General features: G+C 45.6%; 1 protein-coding gene and 3 pseudogenes across 3 annotated transcripts in view; 1 reads left to right on the forward strand and 3 right to left on the reverse strand.

Moving 5' to 3' along the window:
* Positions 1 to 26,695, forward strand: part of SV2C (synaptic vesicle glycoprotein 2C) — a 310,736-nt gene that overhangs the window by 75,510 nt on the left and 208,531 nt on the right. The gene's annotated exons all lie outside the window — the stretch shown is intronic.
* On the reverse strand, positions 3,203 to 4,123 carry LOC142438792 (polyadenylate-binding protein 2-B pseudogene; annotated as a pseudogene).
* On the reverse strand, positions 11,446 to 16,512 carry LOC142438793 (protein Red-like; annotated as a pseudogene).
* LOC142438794 (polyadenylate-binding protein 2 pseudogene) lies at positions 20,657 to 21,550 on the reverse strand (annotated as a pseudogene).

A 26,695-nucleotide genomic window follows, 5' to 3' on the forward strand; every position in this document is an offset into this window, starting at 1 on the left:
ACACAGGTCGTACTTAACCACTGTGCCAAACAGGACTCTTGCTTAGCTAATGTGTTTGTAACTGTTGGTGAATTATGTTTATTGAGATGTCTCAGCAAGTGGTGCTCGGTGCTATTGAGTCAGGTAACATTTTAGGGTACTAAAGAGCCCAATCGCAAAGAGAACTCATGGAGAACACTTATCAAGTCTTAAAACATGACAATGAAAGCACGCTATATGAGCAAGGGAGATCATTGTCTTTAAAAAGGAGAGGCAAGAGCAAAAGAGAATGTCGTAAAGTCATCAATGTTGGTAGGTCCACTCATCACAGCTTCAGGTGAAACCACAAAGGGGGAACTGAACTGTGACGGAGAAAGGTACATCATGTTAGACAGGAACTCTTACAAAATTAGTCCACAGTCTTTACACTAAGGTTGTCAGCAGAAGACCAATTGGGCATGCTGCGTAGTTTTGAGACCCTCAGTAAATGAATTTCATCAGGAACACGCCCAAGCAAGCCCCTAATTGAAACTGCCCCTTCCAGAGTGTGCCTGGAGTAGAAGTGGCAGAAAGCCACTTACTAATGCCCTCTGTTTGCTCAATTGTCAAAAGGGATTAGGTGAAGGCTTAATCCATGTGGGGAGTCTGAAAATAAAGTTTGGTCTTTCAGTGTGGATGCACATTGCTGTTAGGTGCCATACAGTCAGCTTGGGCCACATTGACCTTACGTACATCACAAGGAAGCACTGCCTGACCCTGCATCATTCTCACAATTGTTCCTATGTGCGTCCGCATACATGCAGCCACTGTATCAATGTACCTTCTTGTGGCTCTTCCTCTTTATTTTTGCCACTCGGTGTCACCAAGCATGCTGTCTTTCCAGGTACTGGTCTCTCCTGACAATATGTCCAAAGTACTTGAGACAAAGTCTCAACATCCTTGCCTCTAGCACAGTGGGTCTCAGCCTTCCTAATGCCATGACCCTTTCATACAGTTCCTCATATGGTTGGGTGACCCCCCAACCATAAAATTACTTTTGTTGCTACTTCATAACTATAATTTTGCTCCTGTTATGAATCAGGCAACCCCTGTGAAAGGGTCATTCGCTTCCAAAGGGGTCACGGCCCATCGGTTGAATACCAATGCTCTAGAATCAATCTGCAGAACTTCTTTCAAAACAGATGGACTTGACCGCATAGCAGTCCATGATATCGCCCATATTCCTCTCCAGCACACAATTCAAAGACATGTCTTCTTCTTTGGTCACCTTCATTATTAGTTCACAGCGTACGAGGCAACGGAGAGCACCATGGATGGTCTCAGGCAATCCGTATTCTTAAAGTAACAAGCAAAGCGTTCTGAAAACCGGTAGCTCAAAAGTGAAGCGGGAATGCGCTTGTTCTTCTCACTGCTTCCATGGAGAGAAAGGCCGGGAATGGCCCACCTCTGAGGCTCTGCTCCAGAGAATAGATGAAGGCGGTTTCTACCGGATTGTGTTCTGTAAAAGAAGATCCCTCACTCACGGAGCTCAGTGGAAAGAAGCCAGTTACCCTCACACCTTCTAAAGGACTGCCCGGCCGTAGTCCTCGTCCCTCATCTTCCTCTCTTGTACCGCAGTGACTTGAGACTAGAGGTGCTGTTGCCAAATTGGCCGGCCCGTGTTCTATGTTTTTAGCTCCTCTAACTAAGGGGGCGCTTCCTGCGAAAGAAACCGATTTTATTATCCGCTTAGATCTTGACTAGCGTGTGGTGTCTTCTTACAAAAGTGGATCACATTTCATAAAATGAGAATTCTGGAACATTCATTGTGCTCCTGTGGACCTGTAGCAAGAGGCAGTCTTTCTAGAAGAACTGTAGATACTGCGGTTTCAAATGCAGAAGAATGTGTGGAAAAGTTTTATTGTTTCACACTTAATCGAAGTTAAGCAAATGCTCTGATAGCTGGATTATTCAAAAAGATGCCAAAAGCTTTGATGGCTTCCAACTTCGGGTCCTCAGTGGCATATCCAGAGTCAACCCATGGTAGACAGATGACACAGCCTTGCTTTCGGAAGATGAAGAGGACTTGACACATCTATTGGTGAATATCATTGACTACGTCTTTGTGTGGATTGCACAAGAATGCGATAAAAATAAACATCACGATAAAACGAGAAATGTTTGATATTGTCAAGGATTTCCTTTCATTTTGATCCACTGTCAGTGCTTAAGGAAGCAGCAGTCCGGAAATCAAATGCTGCGTTGCGTTAGATGAAGAGACCTCTTTAAAACCTTACAGAGCAGAGGGATCGCCGGGGGACTGAGTATGCCTACTGCAAGCCTTTCCCACCTGTATTTTGAGAGCGTTTCAAGAACACATTTGATGCCTGGAACACTAGTGAGAGAAGATGGAATGAACTGTGGGAAGACATCAAGAACATCCTTCATTCAGAAAGCAAACGGTAAAGAAAGAGACAGGAATGAAAGAACAGATTAAGGTGCTGTCAGAAAAGACGCTGGAACTTGACCTTCACCATAGAGGAGCTAAAGCAAGTGGCAGAAATGGTGAGCCAAAGAGCTGAATGAAAAACACCCCTGGTTGGCTTGAGAAGACAGCCAACTATTATAAAGAATTATGTGATAGATGAGTTACATTCCAATAGAACTGTTTGGGGAAACTGTTGTTTAAATAAATAAATAAAATGATGGCAGGGTGGTGCTGGTGGGAAGAAGTGCATCTGTAATGTGCACTGAAAGGGGAGATGGGGGGTGGGGGAGGAACCGGACCTGTAGTGGACATCTGCTTGATAAAGGGGTGGTTAGTGCGCATGGAAATTCACAAAGAGCGTGATGCACATGGCGCTGCTCCCGCGAGAAAGCTACCACAAGAACCAGTGTTTTCTTCTTTTCAACACGGGAACTGCGGGTTACGACTGTGAGGCTTCTACCTGAATTAACTATTTTATATACTAAGGAAATCACTTCAATTCCACATCCTTTTCTCCTTTTAAACATCTTTATTCTTAAAATATTTAAAAGAAAGCAACCTATCATCAGGCAATGAGTTTAAAAAAAATGTTCCTACTACCTCCCCTTCCTATACCTCCCATGACTTCTAATTAAAGTACAAATAAAAACAAACGCAAATTTATATTTAAAAAAAATAAGAAGACATTGCTTAAGATGCCCAATCATGTTCCCCCTCCAGGTGGGGAGGGGAATTTACACTCAACACACCATCTGCTTAGTAAGGGGAATACCAAGAGGTGGCTCTGGGGCGACCCCTGTGCACAGGGCGCTCACAGTAGAATGGGCCCCAAGGCCTGCGGTGGAAACGTCCATGGAACTGAGAGCCTGATCTGGGGTTGGTGGTGCGGCCACCATAGCGAGCTCTTGGGAAGCCCCGGTTGGTGGTGCTGATGCCTGGTCTGTTGGTTCGTTTGGGGGTCACCTTGATTTGTCTGCCTCTAAAAAGGGACTCATCTAAGGACAAGGAAGTCTTCGCTGACTCCTCGTCTGAGAACTCTATGTATGCAAACCCTTTGGGGTGGCCAGTGAACTTGTCAGAGAGGATGGTGACACGGTTGATGGACCCACAGCCACGAAAGTGTGCTTCCAGCTCTTCTGCTGTGGCTCCGTAGTCCACATTGCCAACGTAGATGGAGCGGGCATCGGCCTCCTTCTTCTCCTCAGGATACAGGACCACTTGGGCATGATTGCCTGGAGATGAATGCATCTTCATCTGCTGCGCCAGCTCTTTCTGCATCTCCTTAACCTTGTCAACTTCTTCCGTCGTCTCTCTGACATGAACTTTGATGGCTTCCAGCAGCTGGTCCTCAATGGCGGGGTCCACAGGCTCACCCTCAGAGTGATTCAGAGTTCCAGGGGGTTTGCGGGGCTCGGAGCAGAACTGGAGTGAGTGCTCCCCGTGTTCAGGCGATGGCTCTGATTCATAGTCCAGCAACTCCTCAAGCTCCCTCTCCTCTGGCTCCTGCCTTTCCCTGCGCTCCTTGATGGCCCCTGGGGATTCCGCATCTCCACTGGCCCCAGGCACAAGGGGGCGCTGTCCCCACTGGGCTCCTTGACTGCCAGCCCCGCCTGCTGCTTCCATGTCTGGAGATGTTGCAGCCATCTTCACCGAGACTAGGGCACGTTCTCTCTCCATGACCTTGAGGGCTCCTTCTCAGTCGCAGGATGGCTCCCTTAATCCCTAGAAGGAAACAATTGCCTCTTTAGTCCTGCATGCACATTGACGACTTGGCATAACCCCCAGAAGGTTGTGTTGACATGGATAGTCCAGTTCATCATTTTGTAAATGCATGACCTCAGTTATCCTCTCATAGAAATGTAGACACAAGCACCCCGAATAGGCCAATGTATGCCCAGGTATTTCTTCTTTAAAAAAAATCATTTTATCGGAGGCTTGTATAATTCTTGTTACAATCCATGCATACATTCACGGTGTCAAGCACATTTGTACATTTGTTTTCATCTTCGTTCTCAAAAACATTTTCTTTCTACTTGAACCCTTAAGTATCAGCTGCTCATTTCCCCCCTCCCTCGCCAGCCCTGCCTTCCTCCAAAACTGTTGCTAATTTATAAATTATTTTTTCATGTCTTATAATGTGTGATGTCTCCCTTCACCCACTTTTGTTATCCGTCCCCCAGGGAGGGAGTTCTATTTAGATCCTTGTGGTTGGTTCCTCCTTTCTTCCCCCACTTTCCCCTTCCCCTCCTGGTACCTCTACTCTCATATTTGGTCCTGAGGGGTTTAATCAGTCCTGAATTCTCTGTGTTTCCAGTCCCTATCTGTACCAGTGTACATCCTCTGGTCTAGCTGGATTTGTAATAGAATTGGGATCATGATAGTGAGATGGAGGAAGCATTAAAGAACTAGAAGAAGGTTGTATGTTTCGTCGGTGCTACCCTGAAACCTGAATGGCTCATCAAACCCCTGTAATCCCAGTTACCAACAAATGGGCTTTTGGTCTCCACTACGCACCCCCCTCATTTTTTGTTCTTTGATGCCTGATACCTTATCCTCTCAACACCTCGTGATCACATAGGCTGGTGTGCTATGTGGGCTTTGTTGCCTCTCAGCTAGATGGCTTTTTGTTTATCTTCAAGCCTTTAGAACCCCAGATGCTATATCTTTTGATAGCAGGACACCATCAGCTTTGTTCACCACATTTGCTTATGCACACATTTTGTCTTCAGCGGTTGTGTCGGGAAGGTGAGCATCATGCAATGCCAGTTTAATAGAATAGTGTTCTTAAATTAAGGGAGTACTTGAGTAGAGGCTGCATGTCCATCTGCTTCCTTAATACTAAACCTATAAATATATGCAGATAGATCTATTTCCCCTTTGTCATATATAAATACATTTACATATATATGTACACGCCTGTATTTAGACCTCTATAAATGCCCTGTTGTGCCCATGTATTCCTATCTGTATATTTTATCTGTCTGTTTCAGTATCTATCTCTTCCAATGAAGACAATATTGAATAAAAATTTGGTTTGCTGTATCTCAATTTTTAGTATAATTTCTAATGAATTGGCCATGACTACGCTATAGACCTGTATTTACAGCATGTTCAACACAGGGAAACACTCGTATACACACACACATACATAAACATATCCAGTATTACATACAGACACAGAGATTTGTTGCAAGGAAATGACTCACCAGGTGGAAGAGCTGACACATTCCAAGTACTGGGTCACCATGCAGGCTGGAGGCTTCTGTTGACACAAGTGACTTCAGCAACTGATGGTCAGGGACTGAAGATCGGCAGGCCAGAGAAAGGCTGCTGGCTTCCTGGTTTCAGAACTTCGGCAATCGGCAAGATCAGCAAGCAGTACAAAGGCTACTGAATCAAGTGCAAGAAACCTGAAATCAGATAAGAGATGAATCGAGGGTCCTGAGTGAGCAAAAGCATTAGAGAAACTATCTTCAGAGTGAATGTCTCTTGATACTCTGTGCAAACTGCTCCCACAAGGAAGCCCCCTTCCACCGTGTAGACTGCTTCTGGCAGTGGCATCGTGGACATGGTGGCATTACTCTAGACTGCATCGTGGGGTTTGAGGACAACAGAACGGCCCTAACAGAGAACCACGACCCAGCCACTTACTTGGTCACACAGCCTGAACCTTAACTAGGTACTAGTCTTTTGTGAGCGGTGCCTAGTACTGAAGTTTTCTTCTTTAAGGATTCCAGAACACCAATTTAGAATAGATTCAGAGTCACCCAAGCCCTAAGCATTAAATACAAATAGGAAAAATAACAAATGGACAATTCCCAGATGAGAACACACACCCAGGCTGAATAAAGTTGCTGAAAGCCTGGAAACACAGGTTTGTATTTCCAAGAGTATTTACATTCGCTGAATGTCTGTGGCTCTATGGAAATGTGAAAGCAGCTTAAACTTTCCTTATTAAAGCAGCTTAAACTTTCCTTTCTTTCAGACATCAAGCTTATTTATTTACTTCCAGAATAATTTTATGGGGGCTCATGCCACTCTTCTCACAATCCATCCATTGTGTCGAGCACATTTGTACATTCGTTGCCCTCTTCATTCCCAAAGCATTTGCTCTCCACTTGAGCTCTTGGTATCAGTTCCTCATTTCCCCCCTCCCTCCCCTCTCTCCCCTTTCTCATGAACCCTTGATAATTTATCAATTATTATTTTGTCATGTCTTACATTGTCAGATGTCTCTTTCCCTTCACGCACTGTTCCGTTACGTTTTTAGACCCTTCAGAAATCCCACCAGGAAAGAAAGTTTTGCAATCCTATTTTATACTTGTTTTCGGAGACCCTAGTCAAGTACAAATCAAGGACAATAGCCATTACATCTTACAGGAAAAAGACAAAACAAAACCACGGACAAATCATAGGAATGAGGCAGCCCCTTAACACTCGGTCAAAATGGGGTCTGTGGAGGCCTAGTCAGGAGCCTATCAAGTAGGGCACAGACCAAAGACTATCACAAGTTCATGATTAATGATGGATCCACACTGCACAGTCCTAGTGTGACTGCAGAAGAGGAAACGGACCAGATATTTCATATGAGAGAGTAGAATTTAAAAATTGCTTCTGGGCCTTCTGGCCAAGGCAGTCAAGGCATGGATATGGACTATGCCACCCACTGCACTGTCCCCAGGGGGTGATCCCCCTCCAGGAGACCCCAAGTCAAGCCCCAAGAGTGTTTCTTGGTGGGCTGGCTGGAGCTAATCCACTTCTAATGCGTTGTGCCTGAGGACTAGATTACCTACATCCTTGATGAATGATCACAAGGAATTCAGTGGAGGCTTAATCTACGTGAGAACTGCACCAATGGATTTGGGATTCCACTGTTATCCAAAGCCTCCATCAAATGGGGTGCTCAGAAAAGAGACTCTCATACAGGTTGAAATTTATAGCATAGTAATTAAACTCTACGCACATTATTTAAGGTAGGGTCCAAATGATAGCTCACGTGTGGGGGATAACTAGCCCCCAGGTGTTATAAGCTCTGGAGAAATCATCACAAGCCTCACCAAAGAGAGGCAGGTCCAGGCACTCCATGAGGGGTGAGTTAATGAAATGTTTGAACAGTATAGTTCTCAAATGATGTTAGGAATATTCAAAAGTCCTGTGACAGAAAAAGGGATCCTCTGCCCCTACAATAGATGGAAAGTACTCCTTAAAAACAGTCTTTAAAAAGGATTCCATTAAGTTCTTGCCCCTAGCCTGTCACACCAGGAGGGGCCGTGTGTGTCCGACAACATAGGCCCTTCCCTGGAGGCTGGACAAAACGGTTTGGATTGGATTGCATTCTCTAGCAGCAGACACCTCACTGATTGAGCCAAACAGAAACAAGGCAGTCGCCATGGAATCAATTCCAACTCATGGTGAAGGAGTTCCTAGGGATAAGCCTCTCCCTTGACCTCATTTCCCAAGATGCCCTTCTTTAATCGCCAACCAGAATTAAACCGACACATCATGCCAAAGAAATAGATCACATTTGCTGCTCAAAGAAGGAACAGAAGAGAGTATCCTGAGCAAAATGGATGTCATTATGAGAAGTGGAAATCCAGAACACTAAAGTCTGCTCACGCGGAACCTGTTGCATATTGTGACTTCATATGCCTTTTTACACACGCGTGCGCACAGGCGCACACACACACATCTCAAGGAAATATCAAGGAAATAACTCACCAAGTGGTCGAAGTTGGCAAATTCTGAATCAGATGGCAGCCTGGAGGCTTCTGTTGACACAAGCTGCTTCCAAAGTGGAGGAATGTGAGAACCGCAGAGCAGGCAGCAAGCCTGTTGGCTCCCAGGCTTCAGAGGCTCGGGAATCCCGAGGTTAGCAAGCAGTGCAACAGACAACGGCCTCAATTCAGGAAATCTCAGATCCGATGATCGGAGCTGGATGCCTGATCCTGATGGAGCAGAAGGAACTGCAGAGTTGTGCTCAGAATGAATACCTTTTATAGTCTGTGCTAGCCACTCCCACAAGGGAACTCCCTGTCAACTGATAGGTGCTCACGGCTGATGGCATCATGGGTGTGGCAGTGGGATTTCTGATCCCATCCACCCATTTGCCAAGCCAAGAGAGTCATGACCCACCCAAGTGGATACAAAAATGAATCCACACAGGGCCCCAGCCCTTGGTGAGTGGTGGCTGTTCCCAAGGGCTTCTGGGCCTGCTCATTCCACCAGGTGTGGGGGCTGCTGAGGTCCTGGGAGCTCTCTGCGGATGGAGCGTGGACATTGAGTATGGGTGGTTATGCTTCTTGAGAGTCAGAGGGCAATGAGCATCTACCCTATAACGCATGGGAGGCAACTTTTAGTTCATTTGGTCTCTGATTAAATAGTTTCCTCCTTAACAGGACTGAAACAAGCAGTGCGTTACTTTAAAACGTGTCTGCAACCATCCACTGATCACAGAGACGTATTTTGGGCAGGATACACAATGCCGGTATGAATTGCCAACCTGCTAGTGTTACTAGAGTGAATTGGGTGATAACCGCCTCTCTCTCAGATCTTGGCACACTCCTAAGGAGGAATGCAAATGAGGGGCAGAAACAAGCAGGAAGGAAACAAGTGAATTTATGAAAGGATCACATGATTGTGCAGAATGATGCCTTAACGAATCTGAGAGCCAACCACTGGATGGAAATTAACATATTTTTACAAAAAAATGGCAGACTTTCTTTTAGGGACTAAGTAATAATATTGTCCGGATCCTTACAAATCCCTCCTCTTTTAGATGATAAGTGCGCACGCCAAGCTCAGGCGATGTCTTTGTGACCTAGACAAGACCCAGCTTGATTCTTCCTGCCCTGCATGAGTCAATTCAGTCACTGACTGATGAGCAGGGATCACGCCCCTCCGAGCCAGGGCCCTTCTCTGCCCCCACCTCAGTTTATGTGGAGACTGCATTCTAAAAGGAAAGGCGCCTTCTTGGCTTTCCACTTCCCTGTCTGCTTTGATTCCTTCTGTTATCCCCCCGACTCTGCCCTTGATCTTTCTCTATACCGTTAGGATGCCGTTTGTAGTGCCTGGGACATACTGCTCAATCTTTCCTAATCTTTAATACTGTATGTAAACTTAGTTCATGGCCAGACTAGAAAGGGGACAGAGGTTAAATATTAACCTCTGATTTCACCGTTGCTTCTCCCCCCATTATATTCCTGCCAGCCATTTCTCTTTTGAGGTTCGTGGTACGGTTCTGTAGAGCTCTGACCACAGGACCAGACGGTAGGCGGTCCTAGCAAAGAAGCTCCCTTTTGGCCTTCTTCCCACTCACATCGTCCCCACCACCCTCACCTCCATTTCAATTACTCACACCTTTTGAGAATGCCACACACGTGCGAGGGGTGTTCATATCAAGAGGAAGCATAGGATCAAGAAGCTCTGTATGGTCTGAAGGTAGAAATCGAAGAGGCCCTGAGGGCATGCGCAAAATGACTGTGCAGATCCAGAAACTCAAATCCCATCAAGGTCCAAGCAAGCAAGCGACAAAGGCCAGGAAGCCCCTCCCGACCTGGTTGTGTGAGCTCTAGTATCCCACTTTCCAACCCCACGGCCTGGGGGCAAACCTTATCATGTTGTTGGTCTACAGTCAGAAATAATTCTGTCAGGGTTGAATTTATGTGAGAGGCAAAAATGGGTTTAGGGCTCTCAACCACAGGCATTGCCTTGCTGCAAAGCCAGTGGTTAGAAGATGTGCTAGTGCAGTGGTTCTCAACCTGTGGGTCTCTACCCCTTTGGGATCAAGTGAGCCTTTCACAGGGGTCGCCTAAGACCATCAGAAAACACATATTTCCGATGGTCTTAGGAACTGAGACACCGCTCCTCTATCCGTCTCCAGGTGGGGTCCGCCTACATACAAGTACCAGGCGTGAAGACTGTTACCCAGGCTACACCATGCTTCAAGACACAATTTCATTTATTTGGCATTAGAAATAAATGCTTCACAATATATAATTACATCTTCTTTTGTGATTAATCACCATGCTTTAATGATGTTCAGTTTGTAACAATGAAAATACATCCTGCAGATCAGATATTTACATTACGATTCATAGCAATATCAAAATTACAGTTATGAAGTTACAACGAAAATACCTTTATGGTTGGGGGTCACCACAACATGAGGAACTGTACTTAAGGGTTGCGGCATTAAGAAGGCTGAGAACCACTGTACTAGTGGTTAAGGATTAGGCTTACACTGCTCTCCAAAATGTTGGGCTGTTCAAATCCCCAGCCCCTCCTCAGGAAAAATGTTTCTACACTGGGAAGGGTTGCAGTCTCAGAAACACAGGGGCAGTTGTGCTGGGTTCTGTAGGGTTGCACTGAGTCCACTTTGAGAGATGAGTGAGGAGGAAGGCCTCAAGAAGATGCATTGACACAGTGGCTGCAACTATGGGCTCAAGAACAGGAGCTATGGTGCGGATGGTGCCGGACAGGCAGCGTTTTCTTCTCCCCCCCCCCCCCGATACTTATTTCTCTTTTTTTGGCTTTATTTATTTATTTATTGCGCATTTTATTAGGGGCTCATACAACTCTTATCACAATCCACACATACATCAATTGTATAAAGCACATCTGTACATTCTTTGCCCTCATCATTTTCAAAGCATTTGCTGTCCCCTTAAGCCCTTTGCATCAAGTCCTCTTTTTTTCCCCTCCCTCCCTGCACCCCCTTCCCTAATGAGCCCTTGATAATTTATAAATTATTATTTTGTCATATCTTGCCCTGTCCGGTGTCTTCCTTCACCCCTTTTCTGTTGTCCTTCCCCCAGGGAGGAGGTCACATGTAGATCCTTGTAATCAGTTCCCCCTTTCCAACCCACCCTCCCTCTACCCTCCCAGTATCGCCCCTCACACCCCTGGTGCTGAAGGGATCATCCGCCCTGGATTCCCTGTGCCTCCAGCTCCTATCTGCACCAGTGTGCAACAGGCAGTGTTTTCTTCTGCTGTGTGTTAGGTCATTCTATGTTGGAATGAGCTTCCAGCACCTAAAATCCAGTGGATGAGAGGGAAACCCTATTCTCAGACTCCCAAGTGGATTAAGCCTCTAGCTAATCCCTTCTGACAATCGAGCAGACTATGAATAGTCTTTCCCTCTGGCAGAGGGCACTAGTAAGTGGATTTCCTTCACATCTACTCCAGGCACACCCTGGGAGGGGCACTTTCAATTGGTGCTTGCTTGGTGTGTTTTCTTTTTTTTTTTCTTATGGCAGCAGGTCAGTCAATTATAATAGAACTCAATGATCATACAAAAAAGTTTTATATACACACTTGAAATGAAACAACGCAAAGAAACGACCCTAGAGGCTTTCTGGGAACTATAGCGAGATAGCAGTGAAGCACCCATCCTGGCGGTGATTTTTCCTGGAGATCGTAATTTGGTCTTTGGCATTCAATGATTGCACTAATCTTCCACTGGTGACCGTGCTCTGCCGTGTCATGGGTTTCTTTGAAGCGTCTAGTTTTCTGCCCTTCAGACATCTTGATGCCACACCGGAATGTAGCCTTGGGCAAAGACTCCTTGGTGGTCATACACTCGCTGTATCTCCTGGTATCAAAGTTTCAGTGCCCTAACGCGCCCGGCTTGTTAGCCTGGTCCATTTGACTAGAGTCCACTACCTCATCACTGTCCACAGCCGTATCACCCACCGTGGCCGTCTAGCATTGTGCATAACTCTCAGACATGCCGAAGAAATCTCTCCCAGCTCCTTTTTGTCTCCGACTTCTTCAGAGATCCAGTGCTATCCCAAGCAGCCGATCCAGCGCGTTTCCCCATCGATTGATTGACTCTTCAGCAGATCCGGGCCCTTTGTCGACATGTACGGGCTCATCTTCTACTCTGGCCTTATCAAAGTAGCTGTGCCTCTTCTTCTTCCTCTCCTCCCTCTTTCCCTCCCCTGCTCTTGGTCTCTTGCTCTCAGCCCCTCTCCCTTTGCCAGTAATTCTCCCGTTCCTTGTCCCGAGGTGTCTTCGTCATGGCAGGCACACAGTGGCCAAGGTCTTCATAAAAGTTCGTATCAGCTTCAGAAGGTTTCTTCCCTTCCAGCTTCCCTTTATCCTTCCTGAGGTCCTGGTTCCGGGTACCCTGCCCAAGGTAGGAAGGACTCTGGTGAGCTTGCTGACGACAATGCTGCTGGTGGTCAGGGTGCTCTGGGCTTCCATGGGCTTCCATCGGCCTTGCTGCGGATAAGAGTGGTGGGGTGTCTGTGCCAGTATCCTCAGCATCCAGTCCACCACAGAGGCCAGTTGGCCCAGCAGGAACAGCCGATTCCTCTCCTGTGCTTTGCTCTTGAAGAGCATGCACAGACAGTGCGGCCCAGGCGGGTTTTAAATTCAATCTTATTTTCAGAATCTTCATCTGTCTTGGTTTCCATCTGGAGGTTTCCATCAGTGCCTCTTTCTCTTCCTATTTGCTGGCCATCTCAGCTCATACCTTCTGAAGCGGAGCCAAATCCAAACCTCTTTTTTTTTGGCAGTGAGTTGGGCTGGTTTATTGTTTAATTCAAGGAAGGTTCCCGGGTTTATAGAAAAGCAACCGGCATGGCTAAAGGAAAGCGCAGAGGGCAGTGAGTTGATTGAATGCTGCTGTTCATTCGACCCAAAGCACAACAGAAGGAAGCACACCGGGCCCTGCGCCATCCTTGCGATGGTTGCTGGGCTGGAGCCCGTTGCTGCGGCTACTGTGTCCATCCATCTCACCAGCGCCTTTCCTCTTTGAATCTTCCCTTCTACTTCCCCAGGCCTGGCATCCTTTTCCAGGATGGGTCTCTCCTGGCGACATGTCCAGAGTCCCTGAGGCAGAGTCTCCCATCCTGGGATCATTGAGATAAGGAGAGGGAGCAGGTTACAAATTGTAGGATGCATCTTGTGCTGTGTAGATTTCCCACAAAAAGGAACTCTGGTCCCGTAGTGGGCTAAGTGTTGGGCTGCCACCTAAAGGTCAGTAGTTCAAGTCCACTAGCCGATTCCTGGGAGTAAGAAGAGACTGTGCATTCCCACGTAGATGCACAGAGTGGGAAGCCCCGTGGAGTAGCTCCGCCCTTTCCTAGAGGGTTCACTATGATGGATGAGGCAATGGCAGTGAGTTATTTTCACTCCAAAACCCTAGCCGAAGACTTGGGGACTGAAGCTGCCACCTCAGCCTCCTGCATCAACAGCAACTGTTTTTCTGGGGTTCTGCTCTGGTGAGGCATCTGGGGCTCCAGAGACATGACCAGAGCTCCCTCCACAGCCTGCTGTGAGCCACAAAGACCCTGTCTGAGGCCTTGGAGCACAGAGGTGTGGCCCTGCCCCTTCTGCTGGGCTGACCCTCCAGGATGTCCTCAGACTCCAGAGCCTGTGTCAGGAGTCTCTGGTTGCCAGGGGAACGGCAAAGAGGAGGCCTTGCTTCTTTGATTAGAAGTCTGGGCCCTGAGTGCGCCTGCCTCGTGGAGCCATTGCTGCAGCTAGCCCCTGCTGTGGGAAATGGGAACAGGGACCATCCCATCTGCGGCTCTTAGGCATCCTGCCCGGGCTCTGTGCCTGATGGCTGGAGTGGAGTTGGGGATGGCGGTGGGGGTGTTTGCATTTAAGCAGCATGAAAGGAATCCCCAACCATCTTTCTCCGTGTCCTCTTGGTTCATCCCCGAGCCCAGGAAGAACACGCCTGCCCCCGCCCCACAGGGCCCAAGCCTCCTAAAGCAACTCTTGGGCTGACCTGACTGTTTTCTCTCTGATAGCCAGGTCTTCCCGCCGCAACCCTGTGTGAGAGAAGCAGGCTCCGTGGTCTAGCGGCATCTTTCTTCCGGGGAGAACCAGGGGAGAACCACGGGATGGGACAGGAGCTCACCAGTGCGGACCTTTGCGCTCCTTTTGGCTCCCTCAGCGCAGACACTGGCCTGTGCAGTCTCAAATGCACTTCTGTCCCCCTGTAGGCGGGCCAACCCCAAACCAAACTCACTGCCTTTGGCTCCACTCTGACTCACAGTGATCCCATCGGACAGGGTTCCCAGGGGATGAGTTTCCAAGGCTATAACTCCTCACAAGAGAAGAAAGTCTCATTTTTTTCCTCCCCCACCCTGAGCAGCTGGGGGTTTGGAACTGCCGACCTTGTGGTTAGCAGCCCAGCACGTCGCTCCTTCCCCAGTGGCTGGTGGCCAGTGTTGGCGGAGAACAAATCCAGTGTGCGCATCCTCTTGGAGACAAGCTAAGCAAGCCAGGGCGGCGCTCCCTGAGCTGGACGTTGAGGTGTCTCAAATCCAAGCCTTTTAATCACATGGATGTGTTCTATGTCACCACCGAAGATTTTGGACTTTGGATCAACTGTCTTCTCTTCTGTGCAGCTGACTTGTCAGCCGCAGCTGTGCGTCTCTGAGCCTGCCAATCTTCAAAGTCATAGAGAACCTCACCCTTCCCCTGTGGAGCTGTCTGGGGGTTTTGAACTGCAGACCTATTGATAAGCAGTTGGTAGTGGTACCACTACACATTCATATTATCAGTGGTTGAACCAAAGGCACAGATTTTTTTTTTTATGTTAAGAACAGGAAATAAACCTCAATTCATGAGTTGGCACAGATTAAACTCTCAAGTGACCACAAACTATCTACACAAACAATGGAAGGTGAAAATAAGGTAATTCTACCAATAAGATTCATTCACAACAGAGCCATGACAACCAGTTTAATACTGTCATCATGGAACAAGGAGGGAATCAAGATAGTAAACATTTATTGTTCCCCTGTCCCATGTAGGTTGCCCCCACTTCCTTTTTTCTACCTCCCCTTCTCCCATATACCCCCAGAACCATTGTTCCATTCTTTTCAGCATATCTTATCTAGATAGACATGCAGATACATAATAAGCACAAAACCCAGCAAAGCCAAATAAAACAATAAAGGAAGTCAAAACCAACAAAACAATAACAGCAACAAAAAGAAAGCCACTGACAAATATGGAAAGCCTGTTTCAAGGTCTGTTTTGGGCCTTTACAAGTGTTTTCCAGTCGAGTCTGCACTTGATACTACACCTGATCTTAGCCCAAAGGCTGAGAAGCGATTCCAGTCAAGTCTGATGGGGTGCTACACTCCGTCTCCAAAGTCTATTTTGGTATTCCCAGGGATTTTATCACTTTATTCCCCTTGCTGCTCTGTTGCAACAAGAGAGCTAAAATCAATGGAGAGAAGGGCATGGGATGCCTAGTGGGGCCTAATCTAGGGAAATGTAGCAGTGAGGAATTACTAAACTCAAATTAAGGCCAAACTGATGGTGGGACAAGAGGAAAGTAAAAGGAAATAGAGGAAAGAACCAGGAGGCAAAGGACATTTATAGAGGCCTAAATGCAGACATGTTCATATGTACATATGTAAATATACATGTATATATGTACACACATGTATATATGTACATATGTATGTAAAATATGCCTGTAAACATTGTGTGTTAATATGTAAATGTATATATGTAAATATACATACACGTATGTAAATATATAATGAGAGGGGAATAGAACTGTGTACTCATGTCTATATGTTAAGAATTAAAGTTGCAGATGGACATTGGGCCTCGATTCAAGCACTCTCTAAACACAAAACTTAATTCTAATAACCTGGCATTCTGTGATGCTCGCCTTCCTGATACGATTGCTGAAGACAAAATGGGTGCCTAAGTAAACGTGGTGAAGAAAACTGATGGTGCCCAGCTATCAAAAGATATATAGTAGAGTCTCTAAGGCTTGAAGATAAGCAAGCAGCCATCTAGCTGAAAAGCAACAAAGCCCTCGTGGAAGAAGCACACCAGCCTGTGTGATCATGAGGTGTCGATGGGATCAAGTACCATTCATCTAAGACCCAGAACAAAATCATACCCAAGATGAATGGGGGTGGGGTGGGGCATGGAGTGGAGACCCAATGCCCATCTGTAGACAATTGGACATCCCCTCACAGAGGGATCACAGGGAAAAAATGAGCCATTCGGGGTGCAGTATAGCACCCATAGAAACAACTTTACTTCTTTGGTGCTTCCTTCCCCTCCAGTACCATGAACTCCATTGTACCTTACAAATCAGTCTAGACCAGTACATGCACACTGCCTCAAATCAAAGCCCATAACACAGGGAATCCAGGATAGAAACACCCCACCCCCTCCCAGGCCAAGAATGGGAGTTGAGATACGAGGAGGATTAAGGGAGGTGGGCAGAGAAAGGGGGAATTGATCACAAGGATCAACCTATAACCCCGTCTCAGGGGGATGAACGACAGAAACATGGGTGAGGCATGACAGAGGACGATGTAAGATATGAAAATAATAATCTATAATTTATCAAGGGTTCATGAGTGAAGGCAGGGGAGGGAGGAGGAAGAAATGGAGAGCTGATATCAGGGACTCGAGTGGGAAGAGAATGCTTTGAAAATGGTGATAGTAGCATATGTGCAAAGGTGCTTGACACACTGGATGAATGTATGGATTGTGATAAGAGATGTAATAGCCTCCAATAAAAGTATTTAATAATAATTTTTTTTAAAGATAGTAAACATTTGGCAGTTTCAGGCCACCACTCATTGGACACACTCTATGCAATAGATTTCAACTAAAGTCTGGCATCTGTCAGTTCCATGCCCTTGAGCTAGCGAAGACATATATAAACCACAGAAGCATGAATGGATTTAGGCCTTGTACTTAATTTCAGCCCCAATCAAAGGACACTCCATTTATCTGATATGGCTTTGCTAGATGGTCCCCACCTATCCTTAAGAACAGCGTCTGGATCTTCAAGGCTTGTTTTCAAAGTAAAAGGTCCTCTAAGTGAGGAGTCAGCTAAGACCACATGGAAGGAGTACAGCAGGCTGTGTGGTCTAAGGACAGCAAATCATATTCTCCAAATCTGTAGGAGGGAATGGTATCAGATTTAAATTGTGAACAACTGGTTTACAGAAGCCTATGGATGACAGTGGAAGTCCCATATCCATTGGCAGGGTGCACACATAGATTTAGCCTTCAGTGACTCACCTCTGGTCATAATTGAGATATATTAGTAGCCCTATTATCAGAGAACAATGTCTAGTCTGTATGGCAGATGTAGTGAGATTAAAATGTAGTATTATTAGATATCACTTTGGAATCCTTCAGTGAATCCTCTGTGACTATGTATCAGGGATAGCCTTACAATCATACAGAATGCACAGAAAGGGGATTGTTACGGATGCATTTAGGGTAAGATGTACTACCCTATTGTTTGATGTCCCATATCATCCATTTTAAATTGTTCTAGTTTTTACTGTTTTCTGCCTTTTTCTTTTGAAATTTTATCCGATTGATGTTCTTTTCAGCTGTTTTTGGTTTTTAATGCTTTGTTTGCGCTATGAAATTCAGGATAGATAAATCTACAGAGACAGTAACTGGATCACTGGTTCCTTGGGGGTACGGGAAGTTGGGGGTACGGGAAGTTGGGGGTACGGGAAGTTGGGGTACGGGAAGTTGGGGTACGGGAAGTTGGGGTGCGGGACGTTGGGGGTACGGGAAGTTGGGGGTATGGGAAGTTGGGGGTACGGGAAGTTGGGGGAAAGTGGAGAGCTAAAAGCAATGCCTACCAAAATGAATAAAATGTCTTAAAGCTGATTGTGGTGCTGACTGCGTAAGTCTCTGTGATCCCAGTGAGCTGATTGTGGTGCTGACTGCGTAAGTCTCTGTGATCCCAGTGAGCTGATTGTGGTGCTGACTGCGTAAGTCTCTGTGATCCCAGTGAGCTATTGCATTGCCTGCTGTTGTTAGGTGCTAACTGGTTCCTTCCGACCCTAGTAACCCTGCCCACAACAAAAGGGGACATTGCACTGTCCCGGGCTATCCTTGCCATGGTCACTATGCCAAGCCTATTGCCTTAAGCATTGTGTCAATCTAGCTCAGTGAGGTCCTTCCTCTTTCTCACGGTCCCTCTAGTGTTTCGCGCATGCGGTCTGTCTGCAGGGTTTGGTCTCTCCTGACAATATGTCCAAAATATGTAAGAGGATATCTTTCAGTTCTTGCCTTTAAGTAGAATTCTGGCTGTAGTTCTTCCAAGAAAGATGGGTTTGCCTTTCAGCCTTGTTATTTCTGTATACCTCTGGGGCACCCAATTCAAAGATACCACTTCTCCTTCAGTCTTCTTTATTCAATGTCTAACTTTCACATGCATATGAGTCCATGGAAAATACCATGCCTTGGGTCAGGTGCACCTTAATCCTCAAAGTAACATGCTAGCTTTTCAATACTCTAAGGAGTTCTTATGCCACACAATTAACTAATCTAATTCATCTTTTTATCGCTCTATTGATTCTTACATGAGCATGAAAAGTAAATCCAAGAAAGATCCTTCACCATTTCAACCTTATCTCCCTGTGTCATGATGTTTGCTTCCTAATGTTTGAATGTGAGGATGTTGGACTTGTGTATTCTGAATTTTAATCCATTCTTGAAGGCTGCCTTCTGTCATCTCCATCAGCAAGTGCTTCAGTTCTCCTCACTTTCAGCAAGCAAGGTGGTGTCTATCTTCTGCCTGTCTCAGATCAGTATTCCTCCAATCTGGGTTCCAAATTTTCTTCATAGAAGCCATCTTCTCTGATTATTTCCTGAGCATACCGATTGAATAAGTATGGCTAGAGGATACAACCATGAAGAACTTTTTTTTTTAATTTTAAAAATGCACTAATCCCTTGTTGTGTCTGCACAACTGGCTCTCGGTCAATATTGGAGTTCTTATCCTCACTAAGAGGGGTTCTGGAAATCCCATCTCCAGGTTATTCATAGTTTTTTATGGGTCATAAATTCATGTGCATTTTCATAGTCAAAAAAAAACACAAGTAAACATGCTTTTAGTATTCTCTTCTCTGAAGTAAGATCCATGTGACATCAGCAATGATGTCCCTTGTTGAAATTCCTTCTGATTCCAGCCTCAACTTCTGGCAGTTTCTTGTCAATGTACACTGTCGTCATTGTTGAATAATCTTGGTCTGGGTGATAGAAATGACGCTGGGGAATGCATGACAGAATTTTACACCACGAACGACTTGTTCATAGCAAATCTCTTGTTCCAACTGTATAAAATGGACAGACTTTTACACACGGTCTGCCTCAGATGGAACGTACAGAAATCCAAGTGATGACGTCTGTGGGAACAGATGATGGAGAAGTTTCACCTCAGCAGCTAAAACTCAGCCACAGGCTGGCTGCGGAAAAGACCACCAGTTGCTCATTTGCAGGTACAGGATAGACTGAAGAAAATTAAAACAAGTCTTCGGCAGGGAAAATGTAACCTTGAGCCAATCCCACCTGTGTTTTGAGAACATTCCCAGAATCGCTGTGACGCCTTGAACAGTAAGGAGAGAAGATGGAATGAGCTGTGGGAGGACACCAAGAAGCTCCTTCATCCAGAAAGTGAAACATCATTAAAAGATAGGAAAAAAGATCAAGGGGAGTGTCAGAAGAGACTCTGAAGCGGGATTTTCTCCTTGGAGTGCCTACAGCATGGGCCAAAAAACGAGGAAACCAGAAAGCTGAGTCACAAATGTCAAAGGGCAGTTTGAGAAGGCAAAGCCAAGGATTATAATGAATTGTGTGATCTGCGAATTAAGTGTCAATGAAACTGTTTGGGGAAAATGTTTTTAAAATAAATAACAGTATCAAAAAAGAAAGGAAAAGAAGTGGTGCCCATTGAAAGGGAGAATGGGGGGGGGGGGGTTCTGTTACTGTGTGTGCTGTGAGGAAGGACTTGACCCTGGAGTGGGAATCAGCTTGATAAAGTGCCAGAGGCCGAGCGCAATGGGTTGGTGGACACAGTGGCTGCTCCGGAGTGAAAGCCACGAGAAGCAGTGCTTTCTCCTCTTGTACATTGAAGAACTAGGGCTTGCAGTGATAGGTTTCCCTGAGTTAATTCTTTAATATTCCAAAGAAGACCATTCAAATCCTAACCTTTTCTCTTTTGAACATTTTTACTCTTAAACTATCTTCAAAGAAATTAAACAACTTATCACCAGGAAAGGAGTTGAAAAGACATGTACCTACTGTCCCCCCTCCTATTCCTCCCATTACTTCTAATTAAAGTACAAATAAAAACAAACGCAAATTTATATTCAAAAAGAAATAAGAAGACATTGCTTAAGATGCCCAATCATGTTCCCCCTCCAGGTGGGGAGGGGAATTTACACTCAACACACCATCTGCTTAGTAAGGGGAATACCTCAAGGTGGCTCTGGGGCGACCCCTGTGCACAGGGCGCTTCCAGTAGACTGGGCCCCAAGGCCTGCGGTGGAAACGTGCATAGGACTGAGAGCCTGATCTGGGGTTGGTGGTGCGGCCACCATAGCGAGCTCTTGGGAAGCCCCGGTTGGTGGTGCTGATGCCTGGTCTGTTGGTTCGTTTGGGGGTCACCTTGATTTGTCTGCCTCTAAAAAGGGACTCATCTAAGGACAAGGAAGTCTTCGCTGACTCCTCGTCTGAGAACTCTATGTATGCAAACCCTTTGGGGTGGCCAGTGAACTTGTCAGAGAGGATAGTGACACGGTTGATGGACCCACAGCCACGAAAGTGTGCTTCCAGCTCTTCTGCTGTGGCTCCGTAGTCCACATTGCCAATGTAGATGGAGCGGACATCGGCCTCCTTCTTCTCCTCAGGATACAGGACCACTTGGGCATGATTGCCTGGAGGTGAATGCATCTTCATCTGCTGTGCCAGCTCTTTCTGCAGCTCCTTAACCTTGTCAACTTCTTCCGTCGTCGTCGTCTCTCTGACCTGAGCTTTGATGGCTTCCAGCAGCTGGTCCTCAATGGCGGGGTCCACAGGCTCACCCTCAGAGTGATTCAGAGTTCCAGGGGGTTTGCGGGGCTCGGAGCAGAACTGGAGTGAGTGCTCCCCGTGTTCAGGCGATGGCTCCGATTCATAGTCCAGCAACTCCTCAAGCTCCCTCTCCTCTGGCTCCTGCCTTTCCCTGCGCTCCTTGATGGCACATGGGGATTCCGCATCTCCACTGGCCCCAGGCACAAGGGGGCGCTGTCCCCACTGGGCTCCTTGACTGCCAGCCCCGCCTGCTGCTTCCATGTCTGGAGATGTTGCAGCCATCTTCACTGAGACTAGGGCACGTTCTCTCTCCATGACCTTGAGGGCTCCTTCTCAGTCGCAGGATGGCTCCCTTAATCCCTAGAAGGAAACAATTGCCTCTTTAGTCCTGCATGCACATTGACGACTTGGCATAACCCCCAGAAGGTTGTGTTGACATGGATCGTCCAGTTCATCATTTTGTAAATGCATGACCTCAGTTATCCTCTCATAGAAATGTAGACACAAGCACCCCCAAATAGGCCACTCTATGGCCAGGTATTTCTCTCTATATATTTTATCTGTCTGTCTTAATAGCTATCCCTTCAAACCGAAGACTATGTTGACTAAAGATTCTGGCTTGCTATACCTCAATTGTTGTAATTCCTAATAAAGTGATCACGACTACTCTGTAGATTTGTATTAATAGCATGCTCAATGCAAGGAAATATTAAATATATATACAAGAGAGAGAGAGAGTGGGTTTTGTTGCAAGGAAATGACTCACAAGGTGGTAGAGGCTGGCACATTCCAAGTGTGGGGTCACCATGCAGGCTGAAGGCTTCTGTTGACACAAGTTGCTTCAGCAACTGATGGCCAGGGACTGAAGATCGGCAGGTCAGAGAGAAAGGCTACAGCTCCCTAGTTTCAGAATGTAGGCAATCCCAAGATCAGCAAGCACTAGAACAGGCTACTGAGTCAAGTCCAAGAAACCTGAAATGAGATAAGGTGAAAGCAGGCTCCCAAGCGAGCAAAAAATCAAAGAAAATTTTCTTAAGAATGAATGTCCCATTGTATGAGCCCCTAATAAAATGTAAAAAAAGAGCGAATGTCCCTTGATAGTCCATGCAAACCATTCCAGGAGGAAACCCCTCTCTACCTGGTGGACTCCTTATGGCAGATGGCGTCATGGACATGATGGCATTATTCTAGAGCCAGCCTGGGGTCTGAGTACAAGGAAACGGCCCTACCAGAGACTCATGTCCTCGCCAAATTAGCACACAACCTTAGCCTTCACTAGATGGTAGCTCTCTGTGAGTGGTGAGCAGTACTGGAGTTTTCTGCCTGTAGGATTCAGAATAGATTTTGAGTCACAAGAATTCTAGGCAGTAAAGGCAAATCGGACAGATAACAAATGAACCATTTACAGATGAGAATACACACAGAAAGATTCACTGAAGTTTCTGGAAGCCTGGAAACACAGGTCTGTGATGCCAAGAGTGCTTACTTCTGCTGCGTTTCCCTGGCTCTATGGAAATGTGAAGGCACCTTAAAGTTTCCTTTATTTCTAGAGTCAAGTTTTCAAGGCCTCCAGAGATTCCATCTGATATGAAAACTTAACAATCCTATTTTATTCTTGGTCTTTGTTTTAGGGGCCAAAAGGGACCCCAGTCAAATATAACTCAAGGACAACACTCACTAAATGTCACAAGACAAAGACAAATGAGAATGACAGACACGTCATGGAAATGAGGGAGGCCATTAACAAAGGTCATAATGGTCTATGAGGAGTCTTGGTTGGGACTCCAGTTAAATAGGGCGTGGAAGTAAAACACACTTTCACAAGGTCATGATTAATGGCAGATCAAGAGTTCTCAGTCCTAGGTGGGGCTACAGAAGAAGGAACATGGTCATGATTGGCACATGTATTTAAGTCGCATAAGAGTTTCAAAACGTGGTTCTGGGTCTTTGGTTAAAACAGTCAAAGCATGGGTGTTGACTTTGCCAAAGACTGCATGGTTCTCAGCCAGTGATCTCCATCAAGGAGACACCCAGGCAAGCCCCAAGAGACGGCACACCTTTGAGCTGGCTGCAGCGGGCTGGAGGTAATTTACTTTCCAAAGCATTGTGCCTCAGGACACAATGATCTATATCCTCTGTTAATGATCAGAAGGAATTAAACAGAAACTCGATCTATTTGTAAACCCTGTCCATTTATTAGGGATTTCAATGTCATTCTTAACTTCCTGCAAAAATGATGCTCACATGAAGCTCTGATGCAGGTTGAAATTGAGATCATAAGTAAACTCTTCACATAAATTTTTAAGTTAAGTCGAAACAATAGATCACATGTGGGGAGTATCTGACCCTCAGGTTTTATAAATGCTGAAAAAAAGCATCCATCCATGGTGACATCACGGTCCTCACCAAGGAGAGGCAGCCCGCCATCACATTAGGGGAGAGTTAATGAAATGTTTGCACAGTATGGTTTTGCAATGATATTATAAATATTCAAATGTCCCTTGACAGAAAAAAAAATACCCTACCTTTGTAATAGGTGGAGAGTACTCCTTAAAAACTGCCTAAATGCATCTACTCCAAACCACTACTGAATTCACAATAAAAGGTTTAACAATTATTTTTTTAAACCTGCCTAAATAAAATATTTTATTGTTCATTCTCCCTAATCTTTCATTCAGGGAAGGACACTCTGTTGGTGCTATTCAGGGCTCTTCCTTTGAGATTGTGCTCCCCAGCAGCAGCCACGCACACCCCTCACTCGGTGACTCCAACAGCAACAAAGCAGTTGCACTGGAATGAATGAGCCCAGCTCATTGCGAAGGGCTTCCTGGGGATCGCCTTTCCCTTGACCTATCTCACTTCCTAGGTTGCTCACCTAGAGTAGCCAACTAAAATGCGACCAACATGTCATGAAAAAGAAATTGATATTATTTTGTGCTCAAATAATGAGAAGGGGGGATAATTCTGTCCATACTGGATGGCATTACAAGAAATGAGAATTCCAGAAGACAAAAGTGTGCTTATGTGCAACCTGTTGCACATTTGGCATTATATGTCTTTTGCTACACAAACACAATTTATCTCCAGGAACTCACCAAGTGATTGGTCGAGGTTGGAAAATCCTGAGAACCGCAGAGCAGGCAGCAAGCCTGTTGGCTCCCAGGCTTCAGAGGCTCAGGAATCCCGAGGTCAGCAAGCAGTGTAACAGACAACGGCCTCAAGTTCAGGAAACCTCAGATCAGATTGGAGCTGGATCCTGATGGAGCAGAAGGAACTGCAAAGTTGTGCTCAGAATGAATACCTTTTATAGTCTGTGCTAGCCACTCCCACAAGGGAACTCCCTGTCAACTGATAGGTGCTCATGGCTGATGGCATCATGGGTGTGGCAGTGGGATTTCCGATCCCATCCACCCACTTGCCAAGTCAAGAGAGTCATGACCCACCCAAGTGGATACAAAAATGAATCCAAACAGGGCTCCAGCCCTTGGTGAGTGGTGGCTGTTCCCAAGGGCTTCTGGGCCTGAAGTTTGCTATGGTGGCTGCTCATTCAACTAGGTGTAGGGGCTGTTGAATGCCTGGTGCCTTTGAAAAACCATTGAGGATGGGAAGTAGAAATTGAATATGGATGAGCATGCTACTTGAGAATCAGAGGGGAATGAAAATATAGCTTAGAATATGTGCTAGACAGCTTTTAGTTTATTTAGTATCTGATTAAATAATTTCATCCCTAACCGAATTGAAACAAGTGGTACATTACTGTAAAACTTCTCTGTAACCATCCAATAATCACAGAGACATATTTTTGGAGGATAAATAATGCCCATATGGATTGGCAACCTACTCATATTACTAGAGTGAATTGGATGGTTCATATTTCCTTGGCATATCCCTATGGAGTATTTCATACAGGAAACAGAAACATGTTGGAATGGAACAAGTGAATTTATTAAAGGATTACATGCAGAATGATATCTTACCTAATCTTAAAGCTAACCATTGGATGGGAAATTAAGATATTAATATGAATAATGGCAGACTTTCTTTCACTGACTAGATAGTAGAAGAGACTTTCCATGATTGGCTGGCTTCTTACAAAGTACCTCCTCCTACAGATGATGAGTATGCGCCCCAATTTCAGCTGTGTCCTTGTGATCTGGACGGGTTCCTGCCTAGAATCTTGATGTCCTCCATGAATCATTTCAGTCATTGATTGGCTGTGAGCAGGAGTCACCCCCCTTCAACCAGGCCCCTGCTCTACCCCCCACCTCCTTTATGCTGAGACTGCATTGAAAAGGGAAATGGTCTTCTCTGACTTCCACCTCTCCATATGTTTTGGTTCCTTTTGTTACTCTCCCTGACATTGGGACCTTGCTCTTTCTTGCTTCCATTAAGAATAATTTTTGTCCTACCTTAATAATGTATTATAAAAACTTAATTCATGTCAAGACCAGAACTATGACAATGGTTAAATATTAAGTCCAGCAGAGACGTGAGTTCCGTTTCACCATTGCTTGTTTATTTTGCTTCCATACATTCTTTTCCTAGAGGCTATGGTATGGTTCTCTATAGTTCTTCCCACCAGAATGTCAACTGCCCTAGAAAAGAAACTCCAGTTTTATTTGCTTTATGGTCGCACACTCCCCACCACCCTACATTGCATTCTGGTAATTCAGACATTTTGAAAGTGCTTTATACCTGGAAGAGGTATTCAAGTCAAGAAGAAGCATATGATCAAGAAGCTATAGTCAGTACGTAGAAATCCCAGGGGCCCTGAAAGCATTAGCAAAATGACTGCAGACCACCCAGGTACTGGACCTCAGATACCATCAAGGCCACAAGGAAGGGAGTTACAAAGGCCAGGCAGCCCTTCCCTGACTGGATTATGGGAGCTGGAGTGATCCGCTTTCAAACACACTGCCCGAGGGCAAAACTTTTCATGTTGTTTGTCTACAATCAGAAATAATTCAATCGGACTGAATCTATTCGGAGAGGCAGAAATAGACTTAGTTCTCTTAATCTAAGTCAGCGGCTCTCAACTTGTCGATCAAGACCCCTTTGAGGTTCGAAAGATCCTTTCACAGGGGTCGCCTAAGACCATCAGAAAACCCTTATTTCTGATGATTGTAGGAACCAAGACAGGGCCACGCTATCCTGCTCCAGGTGGGTCCGTCCACATGCAGATACGCCCACCCAGGAGTACCCGGCGTGAAGACTGTTACCCATGCTACACCATGCTTCAAGACAAAATTTCATTTATTTGTCATTAGAAATGAATATTTCGCAATATATAATTACATATTGTTTTGTGATGAATCACTATGCTTTAATGATGTTCAATTTATAACAATGAAAATACGTCCTGCATATCAGATATTTACATTATGATTCATAACAGTAGCAAAATTACAGTTATGAAGTAGCAACAAA

This window comes from Tenrec ecaudatus, chromosome 2, assembly GCF_050624435.1.
Source record: "Tenrec ecaudatus isolate mTenEca1 chromosome 2, mTenEca1.hap1, whole genome shotgun sequence".
In the NCBI taxonomy this organism is placed as follows: domain Eukaryota; kingdom Metazoa; phylum Chordata; class Mammalia; order Afrosoricida; family Tenrecidae; genus Tenrec; species Tenrec ecaudatus.